General features: G+C 41.0%; 1 protein-coding gene across 1 annotated transcript in view; it reads left to right on the forward strand.

Moving 5' to 3' along the window:
- The first annotated feature begins 5,522 nt into the window (after nucleotides 1-5,522).
- The window catches only part of ZNF652 (zinc finger protein 652), a 69,632-nt gene continuing 52,608 nt past the window's right edge, over nucleotides 5,523-22,546 (forward strand). Inside the window, exon 1 of the mRNA XM_059906871.1 lies at nucleotides 5,523-5,833. The gene's annotated coding sequence lies outside the window, so the exon portion shown is untranslated. The remainder of the gene's footprint in view (nucleotides 5,834-22,546) is intronic.

The raw sequence follows: 22,546 nt of genomic DNA on the forward strand, positions 1-22,546 counted from the left end.
CAATTTTTAAAAGCCACGTCTTCAGTTGGACCTCAGTGCATGCCTCTGGGGCATATGTCACATCAATTACAGACAACAATTAAGCATGCTGCCTAAAAGAATCCGAGAGCCTCTTTAAAGACTCAAACACAATTCGGGCCTAACTGCCTTAGATCACTCCCCTGTAGATGGACCTTGAGGCAGAACCCCCCAGGGGAGGAATTGGGCTGCAACAGTCCATTTAGAGATGGGAGATGTTCTCCTGTTGTGGGTCCCTGCCCTGGGCTGCCCACACTCCCTAACCCCAGGATTCCTCTTGGCCTTTGCTTAGATATCCAGGAAGCTAAGCTATTGCAGGTAGTGTGGTAGCCTAGCTTCTTTGGGGGAGTACCAACGTCCCTCAGATCCCAAAGCCCACCTCTCTACTGTCCTAACTGGCCATCTTGCATGGATAAAGATGAATCTCAGGCCCTCACACAACAGGACAGACAGAGACTAAGTTAATCTGTCCTTCCATCCGTAGAGATGGTAGACGCAGGGTTAACTAATGCTTTCACAAGTGGTTTGAATCAGGAAAATGGTTAGAGAGGCTGCTTGAGGGTAGAGATGATTTCTTCATGGTCCTTGATTCCCACCTTGCATGACAGACACTTAGTAGTTATTTCAGGAAGGCTGATAGAATGTTGACGACAAGAAGGGGAAAGAGCATGCAGTGCAGCTACAAATAGTTTTTCCGTGTGCCATGCAAGTAGGCAGATGGGACTGGCCTAAAACCTTAGCCTCATTAACATTGTCCTTTCTACCCAACTGGAATTTAAAAAATCATTAATAGGCCAGGTAAACATGGATTTCCTTATCTATTTAACTCATTTCTTTATTGGCGTATGTGAGTCGACCGTGAATCACTTTGTCCTTTTATGTTGACCAGAATCGTGGCTGGCCATCTGAGTCCAAACTTCCAGACAGCAGAGACCACATCTGTTCCATGTGCTTTGTATGGTGTCCAGCAAAGGGCTGCAGTACCGTGTCACAGACAAGTCCTGGACTTGGACCCTGGAGACCCAGGATTTCATTCTGGCCACGTTACCCTTAAAATCCGGACCTTGTTTTTAATTTGATGTTAAAAAAAAATAGCGGAAATGTTTTCTGCCCTTCCTACCTCCCAGGGTTGAGGGAAGGATTAAGTGAAATACTGTAAAAGAAAGATTTGTAGAAATTGTCACATACATCTTTTTTGTTTGTTTTTTGGTTTTTTTGTTTGGTTTTGGCTTTGGGTTTTTTGGGCTGCATTGGGTCTTTGTTGCTGCGCACGGGCTTTCTCTAGTTGCAGTGAGCGGGGGCTACTCTTGGTTGCGGTGCGCGGGCTTCTCATTGCGGTGGCTGGTCTTTGCTGTGGAGCACGGGCTCTAGGCACACAGGCTTCCATAGTTGTGGCACAGAGGCTCAGTAGTTGTGGCTCGTGGGCTCTAGAGCACAGGCTCAGTAGTTGTGGTGCACGGGCTTAGTTGCTCCGCAGCATGTGGGATCTTTCCAGACTAGGGATTGAACTTGTGTCCCCCGCATTGGCAGGCGGATTCTTAATCACTGCGCCAACAGGAAAGTCCCCATACGTGTGTTTTTTAAAAAATTATAAAATGCAATTTGATGATAAGGACACCAGAGTAATCGTGATCCAAACTCTGAGATGTTTCAAATGGAGAAGCTGATGTATAGAGACCACAGCTGCAGGGAGCTATGAACCAACTGATGGTCCCAGGCCATGCTACAGCTAAAACCAGCTGAGACTGAAGTGACAGTGGCTATCTCAATAGCCTCCCTCACCTCCATCCCCAAAGCAGAACAGCTCCACTCACACACCTGGCCTTTTGGTGCATTCTGGCATTTGTTTTAACTTTTCTCTGGAATTTTAGTGGGGGTGGTGGGAGCTGAGGGGGCACAGAATGAAAGTGCCCATGGACCACATGTACACATGTCCACAAGTGCACGCACGCGTACAAGTCCCATGGCAGACAAGCCAGAAGTCCAGCTTTCTGAGCTGTCTTTAAACATTATCGCTTAGAGATCTGAGGAAAAAAAAAAGTGAATACAAAAGGGGAGTCCAGGACATCTTTATCCATTCTGTAAAAGGGGCAGTTTCCTATAGGAAGGGCTTAAAGATGAGAATTGGATAGTGACTCTTAGGAAAGGAATGGAATTACAAGGTATTAACGAACACAGTCAACTTTCTAAAGTAGAATCCTAGGTATCAGATCTGGAAGGCACTAAGAGCCATATAATCCCCTCTTTTTACAAAGCCTCAAAGGTGGAGTGATTGAACAAAGGTCACAGCACTACAAGTATTAGGGCCTAGGAGACCACGACCAGGGCTCTGGCCCCAAGTCCGGTGCAGTAGGACGGGGTTACATTAGTTAATGGGTGGGCAGGGAGCCACAGCCACTGCCCCTCTATAAGTACAGGTGGAAAGAACTATTATTGACTGGGGGTACACCCCTGGAAACTTGGGGAGCAAAGAAATGCAGTGAATAGGGAGCTTGTACCAGGCTGTCCAGCTCACCTTACAGGAACAAGATAACTCTGCTGCTGTTTAAATTAAATTTGTGAAGGTTTCCAGAGCTGTCAAAATATAAAGAATTTTCACTAAAATTTTTAAATCAAAAAAAAAAAAAAAAAATGGTGGGCCTAGTGGTTAGGATTCCAGGCTTTCACTGCCATGGCCCAGGTTCATTCCCTGGTCAGGGAACTGAGATCCCACAAGCCACGTGGCGTGGCCAAAAGAAAAAGGGGGGGCGGGGGGTTCTGTTGGTTTCTGCCCACGGCCTTAATGAGAAAGTTAGTGAAGAACTATCCAGGGCCAGGAAACCAGGATGACAGAAGCCTCGTCTTCCAATAAGGCCAGATGTGGGTGCTAAATGTTGCCTATAATGACTGCCAGGACGAAGAAGGGAGGCACTGGGACTAGCAAAGTGATGACAGCCCTTCTTCCTGCAGGTTCTCAAGGGGGAAGAGTTAAGGGGGAGCAGAGGAAATGCGATCGCCTTGCCAGGCCCACGGCCTCCCAAAGTACCAGTTGCCAAGGCTTCAGATACACAGGGCAAGTGCCAGGGGCCTGGAGAGAGCAAGGACGAAAAAAACAAGAAATAAAGGAGATGCAGATGTAGAACTGAATATTAGAATTATTATCCCTCACATGGCCAGGCTACCTGTTTTCAATCCAGAGGAATATGTAGCTGTTTTTCCGAGAAGGCCTGTTAAACCCTTTAAGAGGACAGCACATTGGGAGTCCTGCTTTGCCTCCATTGTTGACTGGGCTGGGTGACTTGGGCTGAGCCAGTAAACATACCTTGGCCTGGATTTCGTTCACTGGGAATAATACCTGTTCTGCCTGCTTCATGGGGTTGTTGCAAAATCTGATAATGGACATAAACTTTCTGCAAAAACCATAAAGCATGCTTCAAATGGAAGGTGACCATATTACTATTCCAATGACTAGGAGCCCTTCAGAGGTTTGGCCTGTGGGTAGAAACTCCTAGACTTGGTTCTTTAGCTGTCACTCTGCATACCCCTCTTCCAAGCAGGATAGCCCTGACAGGCAGAGGGTGGGGGATGGATCAAATGTCCAAGAAGGCAAAGCTGGACACCTCAGTCAGATATTCTAGGCTCACCAGCCTCCACGGATGCCAAGTTATTTCTCACACTGAATCTAAGTCTTTTCTTTTACTACTTATGCTTGCTTCCTCCTGTTCTGCCTGAAGATTTTCTCTACTTGCTGAAATATGATATCATTTTTAGTGTTTACCCACTGAAGACACTCACTATTGAAGAACATGACCCAAAGTTGCTAAATTGCAATCCCTAGAGTATGGAGTCCAAGTGTAATAAAAACCAAGCATATGTTTTTGGAAGTAGCTAAGGACAGAGTTAACCCTCAAACCCCTTTATAAAGTTTCAATCTCTTCCCTAACCTTTTCCCAGACTCAGGTCATTTTACTCCCCACAGGAATTTTTGGGGGGCTGCTATTTTAGGGAGAAATACCTGCATCTGTCTTCAAAATGTTGAGAGCTCAGCCTTAGTGCAAGAACATTTGTTAAGTGTGCTTTTAATAATGGAAGGATAATAAGGAATTCCAATTAAGATAAAATTTGGAGGGACTTCCCTGGTAGCGCAGTAATTAAGAATGCGCCTGCCAATGCAGGGGACACGGGTTCGATACCTGGTCCGCGAAGATCCCACATGCCGCAGAGCAACTAAGCCCATGCGCCACAACTACTGAGCCTACGCTCTAGAGCCCGCAAGCCACAACTACTGAGCCCGCGCGCCTAGAGCCCGAGTTCCGCAGCAAGAGAAGCCACCGCAATGAGAAGCCCATGCACCGTAACAGAGTAGCCCCTGCTCGCCGCAACTAGAGAAAAGCCCGTGCGCAGCAACGAAGACCCAACACAGACAAAAATGAAAAAATAAATTTATTTTTAAAAAAAGATAAACTTTGGAAAACATCAAGGAAGTTTGGTTTATGGTGGGGAAAGGTCATGCCTTGGTTCTACTCCATCTAAGAAGGCCTTTACCTTGCTGGGTTCATTTCCCCTCTCTGTACTCCAAGCACTTTCAATTATGGACTACTTCTCTTGGCTGTGAACTTGGATAAATGCTACCTTGTTAGCTAATAGTACCCTTAATTATATTAATGATTAATAGCTAATTAGTCATAATGCTATAATACTTAAATGGACGCTTCCTTTCTTTTGGCAGCTCCCTTCTCAAGCACACGCGCGTGTGCGCACACACGCACACACACATATCCCCTTCCCTATTTCTGGCCACAGAACAAGCACGGCTCTAAATTTGTTCTTCTGACCACTCTGGGTGATCTCTAAATTTCTCGTTTTTATTAGCTGTCCCATTACTCTAGCGAATGACCACTACTGCTTATATTTTGCCTCTTTTATTTCTGTCTTCTGTCACTCATACTGCTCTTCGGTAACAAGGAGGCCAGAGTCAAGCTGTTTGTTTTCTTACCTTACTTCATAAACCAAAAAAGCTCTTTTACTTCTAAATCTCACTCGGGCCTACTTTTCTTCACTTCACATTTCCCTAATCTTAACCCGCCCCCTACTTCGTGGAATCCCACCCCCCAGAACCCAAAGCTCCCTCCCACTCTACATTTTGGCTTCCTTTCAGCAGCCACGCCCCCAGACCCAAGGAGAGCGGTGCGCACGCGCACTCCACGCCTTTACCTGGGTGCCCGGGAGTGGGCGGAGTGGGGGAGGCGGGGGTGGAGCGGGAATCGGCAGTTCTGTGGGCGGTGGAGCGCTCACAATGTGGCAGGAGGGAGAAAAGGTGCGCCGGGGCCGGCCCCGAGGGCTGCGCATGCGCGCCGCCGCGCCCAGCGCCGGGATGCCAGGGGGGCGGGCGGAGGGAGGTGTCGGGCTCCCCGTTGGGCGGGGGGGGCCGAAGAGGGAAGGGGCCGCGGGCGCGCGCGCGCTCTCGCCGCCGCTCGCCCTCCCTCCCTCCCTCTCTGCCGTCCTCTCCGCACACAGAAGCACACACGCACACCCCCTCCCCTGCCTCCCTCCCCGCGCGCCGCCCGCCCCGCCGGCCCCGCTCGCCCTCGCGCGCTCGGAAGGGAGTCGCGAGACGTCGGAGCGGCGGCCACGTAGCGCTGCGGCGGCGGCGGCGGCGGCGGCGGCGGCCGAGGCCGGGACTGCGGAGCGGCCCTGAGGACAGACGTTGGGCAGGGGGGAGGGGCCGGCCCGGCCGGTGGTTGTTACTCGAGCGCCGCGGCTACAGGCCCCCCGCCGCAGGGATGGACCGCCGAGGCGGCGGTCGGGGCGGCGGAGGCGGAGGCGGCCGGCCCGGGTGAGTAGGGGCCCCTGCCCCCAACGCACACGCCACAGTCGCGGCTGCGCCCCTGGCAGCAGTCCTTCCTCTCCGCCGCCCGCTGAGCCGACTGGGGCTCTGGGCGCCGGGTTAGCCCTTCGCCAAGGCAGCTGCGTCCAGTAGGCCGGAGCAGCCCCCATCCGGCGGGGAGGCCCGGGGCGCTGCGCTCTTCTGGCCCCGAGCCTGGGCCGGGGGCGCCCGCTTCTGCACCTTCGCCCCCTCCTTCCCGGACCCGGGCTGGACTCCAGTTTTGCAGAGTCCGCTCGCCCCGCGGCCCGCGGGGAGGCTGGTGTTGCACGGGTTAGCGGGCCGAGGGGGAGGTTTGCACCGGTCCTCCGAGCCTTCGCCTGCCCTGAAGCTGGTGGCTTGCACCCCCTGCCTCCCCTGCCCTGCGGCTGCGCCCAAACCCCCAACCCCCGGGAGTATTGTGCCGCCTGAGATAAAATGTATCTAGTGTACACCCGCCCCACACTCACCCGGAGGGTAATGCAGACCTTTCTCCACCCCCACCACCTCCTCCCCTCCAATCAGGCTCTGCTTGAGATTCTTAGATGGGAGCCACTAAAGGTAGTGACACCCGCGTTACATCTGCACAGAACATGTTCATTGTCGAGGAATGTCTCCTGTAGAAATGATAAATGCCCCTGCCTCACCCTCGAAGACTGTCTTCACGATTTAAGATCCCATATGCTCTTCTTGAAGAGAGCCAGTCTTTGATCACATCTAGCATATCCCTCCCCCACAAAACACACACACACACTTCCTGATTTGGGAACAGTCCCTGTCATCGCGGATCCATTGTCAGGAATGGCTTGTGCCCATCAAAGGAATGTGCTTTTGCCTTTGGAGAAGGGTGCCTTCTACAACCATGTTCTCAGGATGGTGCTGCGTGAGTCTGTCTTTGATTGTCCCGTGTTCAAGCATCATTATTACAGTGTTTCCCCTATATGCATCTCCCATGGACCCTCAGTAATACCTGAGTGATGCTTTTTTCCCAGTTAATTACATACATATGGTGTGTGGGAATTTCATTTTATTTTAAATTTCATTTATTTTTGTTGTAATTTTTAACGTCTTTGGTCAAGGCATAGTAAATATATAGAGTAATATTTTGGGAAGAACGTGTATTTTTTCCCAGAGATGGCCAGGTCCGTATTGTTCTGGGAATGGCAACTAGCACATGCTTTGTTGACACATGTGTATGCTTAGGGAATGAAGAGCTGCTGTGGCTGGCATGTGAGAGTGTGTGCATGTGATGTTCCCATGTAGGGCTGATTTGAGAGTGGCGAGCTGTACTGTGATAGGGCTGGCAGGCATCTTGGATGTTTGTATCAGGACGGTGCACATGTATGCAGATAGATACTACCTTTAGTATAATTTTGTTTAATGTTCACTGCTGAGTTTTAGGGATTCTGGAAAAGTCTACTTCAGTGGTTCTTAACCTTTCTTTGGAGTCATGGAAGCCTTTAGGACCCTCTTCTCGGTGAAATAGACACACATACTTTTGTATGCAATTACAGTCATCTTGAGCCTGGTCCTGGGACCTCAGGTTAAGATCTATATTATGCAAAAGTGAAAGGAATTTGAGTTTTGTGTTTTGCTTTGTTTTGTTTCTCTCGAGGATTGGCATTACTTTGGTCCTGAGCAATAAGCAACAAAATAGATTAAATATGTATCCTTGTATTCTGTTCTTTGATCACAGTGAGTTAGGTATTTGTAAGGTATCATTTCCCTGTCTTCCTGTAAAGAGATGTATGTGAGAGTTTCAGAAACAGTTAAAACTGAACTCAAAGTAACTTGCCTAAATTTGACCAGTTGATAACGTATATTCCTTGCACTATCTTCTAAATGTAATATATTTCAACAACAGTCAGTGGTCTGTTTTCTGATGCCTATCTGGAATTGTTTTGTGTTCTTTGAGGTTGATCCCATCTCTTAAAAGAAGGCCTTGGGCTTCCCTGGTGGCGCAATGGTTAAGAACCCGCCTGCCAATGCAGGGAACACGGGTTCGAGCCCTGGTCTGGGAAGATCCCACATGCCACGGAGCAACTAAGCCCGTGTGCCACAACTACTGAGCCTGCACTCTAGAGCCCGCGAGCCACAAGTACTGACGCCCATGCAGCTAGAGCCCGAGCTGCACAACGAAGAGTAGCCCCCGCTTGACGCAAATAGAGAAAGCCGCGTGCAGCAATAAAGACCCAATGCAGGGCTTCCCTGGTGGCGCAGTGGTTGAGAATCTGCCTCCCAATGCAGGAGACGCGGGTTCGGGCCCTGGTCTGGGAGGATCCCACGTGCCGCGGAGCAACTGGGCCCGTGAGCCACAGCTGCTGAGCCTGCGCGTCTGGAGCCTGTGCTCCGCAACAAGAGAGGCCGCGACAGTGAGGGGCCCGCGCACCGCGATGAAGAGTGGCCCTGGCTCGCCCCAACTGGGGAAAGCCCTCGCACAGAAACGAAGACCTAACACAGCCAAAAATAAATTAATTAATTAATTTAAAAAAACAGAAACAAAAAAAAACTGTATAAAAAAAAGACCCAATGCAGCCCAAAATAAATAATAAATAAATTAAAAAAAAAAAAGAAGGCCTTATTATTCCCGTAATAGAGCACCTGCTCTGTGAAGATTTTTCAACTTTATTAGATATGATTTCATGTCTTTTTTCAGGGTGATGTTGCCATCAGAATCATCCATTTTTAAATGTTTTAATGGAAGGATTTTCAATAAACGTGATTGAAGTGGCTTATATTACAGGTTATATATTTTTTTCATGTCATGCCTTAAGTTTTACTGTCAGAAATTATTTGCCTATCCTAAACTCAAAGTATTTCAAAGTTGCAAATATGTTGCTTTTCTTTGTCAGTGTAGTATAGTGACAAATCATTAAAATCTCAGGGGACAGTGTGCTTCCTTGATTTAATATTGCAGAACCTCTTCTAACCAGTCATTTACCTAGTTAAACACCCACACACCACAAAGCAGCTGATCATGTAACTCATATGGCTGTGAGAACAGCATTCTCTCTGCCAGATTCAGAGCTTGGAAGCTGGAAAACAATTGCATAGCAGTGAAACACTTACGGAGTAGTGGTGCCAGCAGCTCACTCTCATTAATACAAACAGCTTGCTTTAGTTTTTTCAATGCTCTTTGTCAGACACCCTTCTTCAGACACCCTTCCCTTGGGAGGTTTCAGATCAGCAGCTTGTACTCAAGGGAAACAGCACCTACTTTCTGCAACTGTGGCCTCAAGATCTGATTCGTGACACCCAGAGCTGTTTCCATTTCTGCTCTAAGTATGAGAAGTAATCTTGTAGTGTGGTAAGAAGATACTTTTCAAGTCTGTAGACAAAAGTTGATTAGTAATGCTGCTGATGTGATTTTGTTTTTGAATGTCTGAAGCCTATCAAAGAAGTAAACTGTAAAAGTGAATTGCTTAAAAAAATCACCTTTTTCTCAAGAGTTTTAGAAAATTTCACCAAAAATGTGAATACACTCTTGAGTTTCATTTCCCTTGTTCTAAAAAGTCAGTTGATTTTGAATCATAGCCTTTGGAACTAGTTATTCTAAAGGAGGTAACTGAGTTTTCTCGCTGGGAAATCCTGGGTCTTGTGGCGTGGTTTTAGGTATGATATTTTTCTCATCTACTGTCATCATTTCAGACAGTTAGCACTTGAATTTACTTTGATAAAGGAGAACTGCTGTTGGAGTTAGTGACTTTAGCTGAGGAATGATCAGGGAGATGGCTCTTTGGACCCAGGCAGAACGAAGTTTGAATAAAGCGCCACTGGCTTTATGGCATTGGACAAGTCACTTTGACCTCTCTAGCCTCAGTTTCCTCATCAGCAGAACAGGATTTGTTGTAGGTATTAGAGATAATATATGCAAACTTCTAGAACAGTTCCTGGCACATATGCGCATTAAGGACTCAATAAATGGTAGGACACAAGTGATGTGGGAGTGAAACTACAGATCATTTTGGCTTACAGGATTTAGAGGGCTGGTTCTGCGATCTGCATACTTTCATCTGTGCTGATTTGGGATGAAAAAATTGCAAATATTTGACTTGGAGCATACCTAAGTCTTGCAGGTGCACTGTGCTTATTGGAACTTTGATTTGTTGCTCTATGGCTGGCTGAACTTGGTGGAGACAATAAAACTTGGCTCCAAATTGTACAGTGTTACCCACAGGCTGTGCTTGTTTTAAGCCTTTACAGAGCTTATGCGGTGAAAGGGGTGTTTTAGGACATTAACGTAGCTCAGTAAGTTCTGTGTCCAGAGTTGAATCACGTGCAAAGCCTTGTGTAAATTTTCATGGTTAATGCAAGCCATAAAGTGCTTGGTAGAATCAGTGAAGACATCAGATGCTTATTTTAGTTAATCTGTTTGTTTATATAGCAGTTACCTTTGATTTTTGAAAACACTTATGAACATTTTTTCTTAAAGAATTCCTATTGCTCTTCTGAGGTTTTTAGTCAAAAAGGCAGTTTTATGGTAAAATATGACATTATCTTTTTCCTTTTTTAAATATAGTTTAAGAGACTGGTTACCTTGAAAAGTAGATTCAAGAGCATGTATACAGTTTTGTTCAGTGCATAGAGCTTTTAAAATAGGATTTCTTGGGTTCTATAGAATTAAATTATTCTGTCATTTTTGCAGAATATCACTGTGATAAGTCTATGAACCCACCAAAGTTAGCTAGAGACTTTTCAGATAAGGTAGACACATCAGTAATGCATTAGGATTTACCTCAAGGAAATCTGCTAAGCCTTATTTTCTTTTATTATTGAGCCACCTAGGGGCTTGCCCATCAGTGGAATCAGTCACTAGTATTGGGTTGCTGATAAAGAGGGATTGGCAAATAATGGTCTTAGACTTTCCTTAGACTTTGCAGAACACTTGAAAAAACTTAACCTCGGCCAGAATGTATAATATTAATAACACCATCATTAATGCTGTGTGAGCCCAGACTGACTAAACAAATAAAATTTAGATGATTGAGTTATATATTTTTTTCTCAAATATAATACATTTGCTAAGTAAAATTTTTCTTGGAAAGGGGTGCTATTTTTTTAATTATTATTTTTTCTAGTTTACTAGAGTCAAATGGCTTAGCACATAGCTAGTTGCTTTTGTCAGTTTCTTGATAGACCAATCAGTGTGTGGTGAGAAGTGTTTGTTGGAAGAGAATAAGAATGGAAATGATGCAAAGAATGGCTCCTTAGCCTGATTGTTTGGTCTTTACTATGCATGTGGCATCAGAGGGTTGTGACTCTACCTGGATTTCACCAAGATATGCAGTGATGGGTGATTCCTTTTGTCTTTAATGCTAGTGTAGAATATAGTCTTTTACACATTTATACTTTTCAGCTTTGGAATTTTGATTCAGTTTGGGGAATTCAATGGAATATAACTTCTTAATTACACTGTGTGAGCTATAAAATGAGTTTTGTAACTAGGTTCTTATGAATTGTTTTCACCTTTCTGAATGTATCATTTTAATAGATCTAGAATAGTATCAGTGGCCTAGAAACATTGAAATACATGGGAAGTGTTTCATTTTTTGAGGGGGTGGCAAGGAGAGTGTTTATGATCGCAATTTTGTGCATAAATATGTATTTTTTCCCAGTTCCTCTTAAAACTGTGACCCAGATGCCCAGGGACTTTTCCTGTATTAATATACTAGGAGCTAGAGTTTGAAGTTACCTTGCCTGAAAGATCCTGAGCCCTTCAGTTTTCTTTTTAGCATACCAAGCATACAAAGTCATTTAAATTAACTCATCAAAAGTTTGGAAAAAACCTAAATGCCCATCAGTAAGAATTGGATAAATAAAGTAACATATATTCATGCAACTGAATAAATTTTATATGGCTACAAAAATGAATGAAAAAACTGTGTATTACTATGGAAAATCTCTAAGCCATATGTAAGTGTAATACGGTATGTACTCATTTGAGTATGGCTTATAAGATGCACCCATATCATTATATGTAACAATAATTAGTTTATTCTCATATAATATTCCGTTGTATGCATATATTATAATTTATTTCTCCATTCTACCATTAATGGACATTTGGATTGTTTCTGGTACAGCTGTCATGAGTAATGCTGCTCTATTCACTATATTCTCTTCTGTATTTAAAATTTTTGATCCATGCAAGTGTATACTACATAATTCTTTTTAATTTAAAAATTATCTCATTTCAAATGGCTAGTTTCCTCCTGTCAGGTTGTGATAAAGAAAGTATACACTTCTGCATCCATTCCAACTTGTCGGGGATGGTAACAATAACCAAAGGACAGTTTGTTCTGCCTTTCAGTATCTCCTCAACCTTTTCATCACCTCAAACGGAAAGTTAGATTTTCTTTCTTTAAAGATGACTTGTGTCTCTAAGCTCAGGTGGTACAGTGAGTACCAAAAAACATGTCCGGAGAAGCCAACTGTTGCAGGGTTGTACTGTTCTAAATCTAGAGCTGATGTTTATTTAATCCCTGTAACACTGTTCCTCGAACTTTTGGACCATGATCCACAGTAAGAAGCAGTATATGCATGCCTACATTGTTCACTCACATACATGTCCCCACCCACAACTGAAACAAAAGCTTCATGAAACAGTATTTACCCTTACCATCTGTGAGGCAGTCTGTTATTTTACTCTATTTCATTTGTAAAAATTGGGTTGGGACAGACAGTTTGAAAATCACTGCCCTAAATAGAGCTTAACAAAAAGTATTTTCTTGAAGTAGATGCTAAGCAAATGCTTACTGGATTAAATGGGGGTGGGGAGTGATAAAACGAAAAGCTGGGCTTAAAGGTATGAGTTTGAAAGTAGAAAGCTAAGAAATGTGGCATGAAGAAAATCATCATATTTATGACCTTACTCCATATAGAGGGGTAATTCTTAAAGACCTGAAACTCTGGAAAGGTTAAGGTTAGATTCTCATTTTGCCTAGCATTTAAACTGTGTTCTTCTGAGAGGTAGGACACCTGCTATTACTTAATACACACACATACACACACGCACACACACACACACACACACACAGACGAGCACAGGCTACCTGTTTATTCATTAAGTTAGGTAGAATTGAGAGGACTAAGAAATATGTACAAACAAATATATACAAATATATACAGTGTAATCTTCTTTAACACAGAATCTGGTTTAAACAACAATTTATTTGTGTACAGTCGTTACAGAATAAAAATACATCAAGGACTCAGTAGTGAATTTTTACTTCTGTGTGAAAATCAGACTCTGGGCTTGGACTATATTTCAGAGACAGCTCTATCAGAAAAGCGATCATCAGAACCTGGTTCTCTGGAAGGACAAAACTTAAAAGTTACTTGGTTGGAGTTGTCTTCCATTTCCATACCCAAAGTTATGTATACTGTGAATATGTCTATATTTTTATTTATTTATTATCTACCATTTAATTCTCATATAACCCTTTGAGGTAGGTATTATTATCCCCATTTTGCCAACAGGGAAATTAAGACAAAATGAGGCTATGTAACTTGCCAAGTTGAATGTATTCTTTTCTTGGCATTGAGATTTTGTAGGAAAAGACCCATCAAATCATTTTATTTTGCTAATTGAAAAATTAATTTTAAAATTGAATTTAAAAATCCATAAATATTTCTGGCTTTTAGAAGCCAGAGACTGAGTAAGTAATTTGTTTTAGTTTTTTTTTTTTTTTTTAATATTTATTTATTTATTTTATTTTTGGCTGTGTTGGGTCTTCTGTGCGAGTTGGGTTTCTGTGCGAGGGCTTTCTCTAGTTGTGGCAAGCGGGGGCCACTCTTCATCGCGGTGCGCGGGCCTCTCACTATCGTGGCCTCTCTTGTTGCGGAGCACAGGCTCCAGACGCGCAGGCTCAGTAGCTGTGGCTCACGGGCCCAGTTGCTCCGCGGCATGTGGGATCTTCCCGGACCAGGGCTCGAACCCGTTTCCCCCGCATTGGCAGGCGGATTCTCAACCACTGCGCCACCAGGGAAGCCCTGTTTTAGTTTTTTTTATTTTTTATTTTATGTATTTTTTTTTGGCCACACCGTGCAGCATACGGAATCCTAGTTCCCCGACCAGGGATCGAACCTATGCCTCCTGCACTGGAAGCACAGAGTCCTAACCACTCGACCACCAGGGAAGTCCCTGGGGTTTTTGTTGTTTTGGGTTTTATTTTTGGCTGCATTGGGTCTTCGTTGCTGCGCGCGGGATTTCTCTAGTTGCAGCGAGTGGGGGCTACTCTTCGTTGTGGTGCACGGGCTTCTCATTGCAGTGGCTTCTCTTGTTGCGGAGCACAGGCTCTAGGCGTGCAGACTTCAGTAGTTGCAGCACGTGGGCTCAGTAGTTGCAGCACACAGACCCCTAGAGTGCACGGGCTTCAGTAGTTGCAGTGCGTTGAAGGAAGTCCCTATTTTAATTTTTAAATTAATGTACAGTAAAATAGACATTTTGGCATGTGTACAGTTCTTTAAGTATCAATACCTGTATATATTCATGTAACCACCACCACAATCAGGATACAGAACAAGTCCATCACCCAAAGATTCCTTCTGTAATCCCTTTTCATTCATACTCTCCCCTACCCTCCACTCTGACAATCATTGATCTGTTGTCCATCTCTATAGTCTTGTCTTTTGGAGAATGCTGTGTAAGTGGGATCATTCCGTATGTAACCCTTTGAGACTGGCTTCTTTCACTCAGCATAATGCCTATGAGATTCATCCAAGTTTTTGTGTGGATCAACAGTTTGTTCCGTTTTATCGCCAAGTAGTATTCCACTGTGTGGATGTACCACAGGTTGTTTATTCATTCACCAGTTGAAGGACATTTGGATCGTTTCCAGTTTTGGGTGAATGTAAGTTCTCATTTCTCTAGAGTAAATACCTAGGAATGGGACTGCTTGATGATTGATATGGTGTGTGTATGTTTCACTTTATAAGAAACTGCCAAACTGTTTTCCAGAGAGTGTCCCCTTTTGCATCTCCACCAGTAACATATGAAAGTCCCATTTGTTCTGCATCTTTGCGACACTTGAAATTGTCAGTATTTTTAATTTTAGCCATCCTAATGGGTATGTAGGAATAATTCATTTTGAGCCTTATGACCAGCATCTGGGTGATAGGCCCAGCTCTGCCATCAACTAGCTGTTGACCTTACAGGAACCATTTAACATTTTAAAGCTTCATCTTTCCTCATCTCTCATATAATGGAGAATATTGAATGTGTTATAAGTTCTCTTGCAGCTCCCCAGTTCATTGGTATGGAAAGATAAATCCTTGGCAAGAGGACAGATTTCTGTTGCTTGTGCAAAAAAAATCTATTGACTGATCTCAGCTAAGGTACATATTTATAAATAGAATCTTTGTGAAATAACTTGATATTTATAACTATAGTTTAGCTCTAGCTAAGCATAATAATACTGTGACGTGTCTTGTCTATAAGCTAAAATTATATAGCTAATGTTGCAGTTAAATTGACAACCTAGAGTCTTTGGCTAATGTCTGATGTTTTTATAGTAGAACTGTTTCTCAGCTTTCTAGGGTTATAGTTTACAGTAAGTTTAATAACATATTTTGCCATTTTCAGTCATGAACAGGGGATCACTTTTTAAAAATTACATATTTGGGTACTTAATGTCTTATTTGAGTGTGAAACAAATTGCTTCTATAGCATTATGAAGAATAGCTTTATTATTTTTCAAAAAAATTATACAGGCTTATCCAAAATTATTTAAGGATTACAGAAAATATAAAGAAAAAAATAAAATATCTCCTTCCCCATCTTTACCCCTGTCCTGAGATATCTCTCAATATGAGCATATATACGCATAGTTGTATATGCGTAGTTTTACATAGTGAGATTGTGTGATTCCATTCCCACATGTTCTTTAGTCTTTTTTTTTCATGTGGACATATTTCTGTGTCTGTTAATATAAACCTATGTCATAATTCGGTTATGTAGTATGCCAGTGTCTGTGTATATCATTATTTATGTTTCAAATTTTTGTTATATTAAATAGTGCTATAATGAATGCCCTTGTGTACACATCTTTGTATACCTGTGGTATTATCTACTAATGAGGAATTCTCGATGGCTGGGTCCAAAAATATGCACACTTCACACTTAGGAAAATAGTGCTAAGCTGTTCTAAGGAAAGTTATTCCATATTCACATAGCATTCTGAGCTATAGTCGGCCATAGCAGCTGATGTCAGAAGTCAGTCAGGTATCTTGGCATTAGCCAGTTTGGGATTTAAGCCATAAAACATACCTATACGTGTTTGTAGGTGGATCCTGCTGAAAAAACCCAGCCCGTTTCGTAACTGATAGTCTTTACCAAGTAAACCTGAAAAAGTTTAAAAACATCAAAGTTAAAAAAACAGTTTTTTAGGGAATTCCCTGGTTGTCCAGTGGTTAAGACTCTGAAGGCCCCAGTTCAGTCCTTGGTGGGGGAACTGAAATCCTGCAAGCCTAGCGGCACAGCCCGCCCCCACCACCCCGCACCGCAAAAAAAAGTTTAAAAAAAACTCACTTTTGAGAAAAACTAATAAACCAACTTGTTTTTTTAATTCAAAGAAAATCTTTTAATTAATGTGATTATGTCAATTTGTGTTATCCCAGTAAGTTCTCCTTTTTAAAATAAAAAATTTAAAATTTTGGAATAATTTTAGATTTACAGAAAAGTTACAGAGAGAGTACCTATATACCACCTCATCCAGTTCTCTTCTTTTTTCTTCCTCAAAATGAACACATATGCATTTATTTCTTGGTTATAAAAAGAAAACCTTGGATTAAAATCTACACTTAAAAATATTATAATAACAGAGTACAACTAACTGTATAGAGAAATATTATAAATTGTGATTGATAATCTTTAATAACTGTTTGGTCTTTTTGTGGTTTATGGAATAATAGTAGAGTTTAAGGTCCAATGCTCTTAAAAGTTTATTTTCCTTCTTTCTATAACTATGCTTCCATTTCCTAACCTATTACTGATACATAGAGTTTTACCTAACAGCCATTTAAGATAAAATAATTTAGTCTTCCACATTACTCTGAAACCTAAATTGAAAACAAATATTTCTTTAAAAGCAATTACATATTTCCGTGCTTATTACTTGCTCCACATATATTATAAAAGTTGAGTGCTTTGTATTAGAGAAGTTAATCTGAAATCATTCTTAGCCAAATTCATTGTTCTCTTATAATTGTTAGAACAGGTAAAATAAAATGGTAGGAACATTAAAGTTGGAACATGTTTATTGTATGTTTGGCAAACTATGAAAATTAACATTTGAAAATTACTTCACTGTGTTGACATTTTGTTTAGTTATAATAAAGGTAGAAATATGAAAATATTGCAGATGGTTATATCTTATGAACAAAGTAGAAAACCATATAAACACAAAGCATAATAATAAGTATAACATTTGTATAGGATTTTGAGATTTTTTCACATATATTACTCTTCTTAAAATTTTTAAAATTTAATTTAATTTTTTATTGAAGTATAGTTGATTTACAATGTCATCTTAGTTTCAGGTGTACAGCAAAGTGATTCAGATATATATATATATTTTTTTCTTTTTCAGATTCTTTCCCTTATAGGTTATTGCAACATATTGAGTGTAGTTCCCCTCATCTAGTTCTGTTATTGTTTAAAGTCTTACATACACTAAGAAACCAACACTGGTACATTACTATCAACTTAACTCCAAACTTAATTCAGATATCACTAGTTTTTCAACTAACATCATTTTTCTATTTGGAAACATCCTAAATCAAGCTTTTAAACTCTATACTTGAATAAGCTTGAATATCTGTTCATAGATTAATTTTAGTCATACAGTGTACCTATGTATATACCATATATAATGTATCTGGATGTCTGTTTGTTTAGACAAATTTAAGTTTTCGTTGACATTATTATCTTTGAAAGTTATCTTTTGATGTTCACAGTCATTCTCTCCAAGGCTATTTTAGGGTAGGTTTGAAGGTCTTTTTCCCCACCCTTCTTGTGTCCATGCAGAAAAATGGTTTATAACATGGATGAGTGTAGCTCTTGCACAGTGATAACCCTTTTCAGTCCAGTTACAGGTCCCTGTCTCCAGGAGCACATGGAAAATAGCCACCTTTTGTTTACTAGAAAATTAACTTGTGCCAGATGGTTACACTGTCTGCAGTGTCTGTCTCTGAGAGAATATAAGTATTAAGCAGTTCTTGAAGGAGAAAAAAGTGCTGGTCTTGAGGCAGAGTACCATTACAGATGGGGTACTACTTGAGTATCTTTCACTCTGCACTTGCTAATGCAGAAAATCCCTCCTGAGGCACACCATGGCATCCAAACTCTATATTAATTTAAATCATTCCCTGAAACAGTTTAGTTTATGGAAGAGGAGGAAGAAATGGACAACATCACATGGATATGGATTTTTTAAAATCACTTTCCTCCCAGCTTAAACAGAACTGTTGAGTATTCTTTCCATTAGCTTACACGTCCTTTTAAAAGAAAATAAAAATCCTCCTAAGCATTCTACGAAACAAAAATGGTGGTCAAGAAAAGTTTCATGAGGAAGGTACTTTTGAGCTAGGTCTTAAAAGGTGGTTAGGATGTTATGGTCATATGGATGGCAGGGGGAATGATGTTCTAGGTAGAAGGAAAGAATGACATAGTCAAAGGCTTAGAAGTGGAAAAAGTCAAGGTGCATTTGAAAAATAGCATGAGGATGTTACGTCGGGGGGAGGACTTTGGGAGCCAAGACTGAAAAAGTCAGTTGGGCGCAGATGGTGGAGGGCTTTTGAATGCTTTGCTAAGGAACTGAACTTTATTCCAAGGCTCTAGAAACCAGTAAAGGTTTGTAGCTAGGGAGTGACACGATCCAAATTCTTTAGGAAAATATAGCTTAAAGAATCTCTGTGTAAGGTGGTTTGAAAGAGGGAGGCAGAAAGACTGTTGTAATCTGTGTATGAGATGATGAGGGCCTGAACTCAGAGGTTACGTTAGCAATTGGAACAGGGAGGACAAGGCAGTTTTTAAAAACAGGACTTGTTGGTTCATTAGATATTGGGGTAAGGTAGAAGGAACAAGCCCAAAATGAAGATGAGGTTTGGATCCTCAGAGACTATAGCTGCTTCATTTGGATCTTCCACAAACTTGACCATAAAATAAGAACTTAAAATCAATAACATCCTAGAACTGAGGAAAAGTATGTAGCATCCTTGTTTTAGAAACAGTAAAATGGAGCTTAGAACTGAGAATACATGATATTTGCTGACTCATGATGGAGGGAGAAAACCAGGGAAGGAAGAAGGTAGTTTTTCATTTAATGGTGAGAACCGTGGCTATGGCCTGTGCTTACATATGACTTTTATACAGTGAAATGCTTACGGCCATTGTACTTACGGTGATAGCAACACCACAACACTGACTGAATAAGAGGAGAATCCTGGTCACCTCATAGTACAGCAGATTTAGAAAATCATCTAAAATGGTCTTCTGCACACCCACAAGTCTCTCTCTATAAACATACACGTACTTTGGATAATGGTTTCCTAGTTGGACCTGTAAATATGAAGGTGGCAGAATGTACTGTGTAGTATATCAGTTGGAGAACACATATAAAGTAGCTTTAATGCCAGTTCTTACTAAAATATTGGCTATGTACTTAAGCAATATAGATCTAAAACCTTACCTGTAGCCAGATCTACATAGTAAGTTCCACATGAAGACAGAAGTTTGTGGTTCAGTTTTATTGTCCTGTCACTGAAACATTAAAAGCTAACTTAGTATCTGGAATACAGTAATGTCTACTCTCTAAAGGCTGGATTCTGATCTTGACTGAGTGATGACCTTATTAGGCAAATTGTTTTACTTCTAACATGTTTAATTTTTCTTTTATACTTTTGATCATTCTGTGTTAGCATATTTGAGATTAAAGTTTTATTAAATCAGAAATATACCATAAGACCTGTATGCAGAAAACTGTAAGACACTAATGAAAGAAATTAAAGATGGTACAAACAGATGGAGAGGTACACCATGTTCTTGGATTGGAAGAATCAATATTGTGAAAATGACTGTACTACCCAAAGCAATCTGCAGATTCAATGCAATTCCTATCAAATTACCAATGGCATTTTTTACAGAACTAGAACAAAAAATCTTAAAATTTGTATGGAGACACAAAAGACCCTGAATAGCCAAAGTGGTCTTGAGGGGGAAAAACAGAGCTGGAAGAATCAGACTCCCTGACTTCAGACTATACTACAAAGCTACAGTAATCAAGACAATATGGTACTGGCACAAGAACAGAAATATAGATCAATGGAACAGGATAGAAAGCCCAGAGATAAACCCACGCACCTATGGTCAACTAATCTTTGACAAAGGAGGCAAGGATATACAGTGGAGAAAAGACAGTCTCTTCAATAAGTGGTGCTGGGAAAACTGGACAGCTGCATGTAAAAGAATGAAATTAGAATACTCCCTAACACCATACACAAAAATAAACTCAAAATGGATTAGAGACCTAAATGTAAGACTGGACACTATAAAACTCTTAGAGGAAAACATAGGAAGAACACTCTTTGACATAAATCACTTTGATCCACCTCCTAGAGTAATGGAAATAAAAACAAAAATAAACAAATGGGACCTAATGAAACTTCAAAGCTTTTGCAAAGCAAAGGAGACTACAAACAAGACGAAAAGACAACCCTCAGAATGGGAGAAAATATTTGCAAACGAGTCAATGGACAAAGGATTAATCTCCAAAATATATAAACAGCTCATTCAGCTCAATATTAAAAGAACAAACAACCCAGTCCAAAAATGGGCAGAAGACCTAAATAGACATTTCTCCAAAGAAGACATACAGATGGCCAAGAACCACATGAAAAGCTGCTCAACATCACTAATTATTAGAGAAATGCAAATCAAAACTACAATGAGGTATCACCTCACACCAGTTAGAATGGACATCATCAGAAAATCTACAAACAATAAATGCTGGAGAGGGTGTGGAGAAAAGGGAATCCTCTTGCACTGTTGGTGGGAATGTAAATTGATACAGCCACTATGGAGAACAGTATGGAGGTTCCTTAAAGAACTAAAAATAGAATTACCATATGACCCAGCAATCCCACTACTGGGCATATACCCAGAGAAAACCATAATTCAGAAAGACACATGCATCCCAATGTTCATTGCAGCAGTATTTACAATAGCCAGGACATGGAAGCAACCATTGACAGACGAATAGATAAAGAAGATGTGGTACATATATACAATGCAATATTACTCAGCCATAAAAAGGAACAAAACCGAGTCATTTGTAGAGACGTGGGTGGATCTAGGGACTGTCATACAGAGTGAAGTAAGTCAGAAAGAGAAAAACAAATATCGTATATTAACGCATATATGTGGAACTTGGAAAAATGGTACAGATGAACAGGTTTGCAGGGCAGAAATAGAGACACAGATGTAGAGAACAAATGTATGGACACCAAGGGGGGAAAGTGGTGTGGGGTGAGGGTGGTGGTGTGATGAATTGGGAGATTGAAATTGACATGTATACACTGATGTGTATAAAATGGATAACTAATAAGAACCTGCTGTTTAAAAAAATAAATAAAATTAAATTAAAAAAAAAAGTACACACAAAGTACTCTACACTTAACCATAATGTATAGCTGGGTTTATTTCTATTTAATAATAAATATTTTTCTCCCACAAAAAAAAGGAAATATACCATATTGCTTACATTATAGTTTTTAGAGATATAAAATTTAAGTTGTATAAAAGAAAATTAAATGTAGTCATAATACAGAGGGATTTTCAAACTATATTTTACTTCTGTAATTCCTTAGTTATGTCAAAAGGTTAATTTAGAGTTAATTGTAGTTGTCACAAAATATTTTTTCTCCATTGTTGTCAGGTTATAGTGTCCTGTATGTTTCTAAATTATGATATTTTTGGTCTTTCAAAACCCTTTTTATATTATAGAAATTCTCAAATATATAAACGGGAAAATATAATGAACCAAAATATACCCATATCCCAGCTTCAACAATTATTAGTACATGGCTAATCTTGTTTCATATATATCCACCCCCACTATAATTCCGTCCCTCCAATGACTTTGAAGAAATTCTAAATGTCATATCATATTATTTTTATATACAAAAATTCTTTTTTTAAAAAAAGACAACTTAATACCATGATTATACTAAAAGACTTTCTGACCATCATTAAGTGTTCGGTCAGTGGTTTTTTAAGTCTTTTGTCATTTACAGACAGTTCTGGGTGTACTCTGATGCTTTTGCAAAAATGTTCCTATAAAAGGGGTTCATCTTCAAGGAATTCATGGAAAAGACTGTGACAAGTACAGGTTTCTGGTAACTGACTATACTGCTGAACTGAATGAATAAGCATGTTCAGAACTCAAATGGAAAACTGATGAATTCATAAAAGTGCTAACAAAAGATCAAGATGAAAAAAAAATTAATTACATGGGACTGAGTGAACTGATGAGGATGATTATAATTTTTGTGACTTTCTGTTTGAATTAAAAAAAAAAAAATCCCACAGGGACTCAGAGGCAAAAAATATACAAATCAATTTTCACTGCAAAGTAAAGGAGCTGTTACAGTGGAGGATTACTGGACTGAATGTCAATATTATGACATAGT

The sequence above is a fragment of the Balaenoptera ricei genome, chromosome 20, assembly GCF_028023285.1.
Source record: "Balaenoptera ricei isolate mBalRic1 chromosome 20, mBalRic1.hap2, whole genome shotgun sequence".
Taxonomy (NCBI): domain Eukaryota; kingdom Metazoa; phylum Chordata; class Mammalia; order Artiodactyla; family Balaenopteridae; genus Balaenoptera; species Balaenoptera ricei.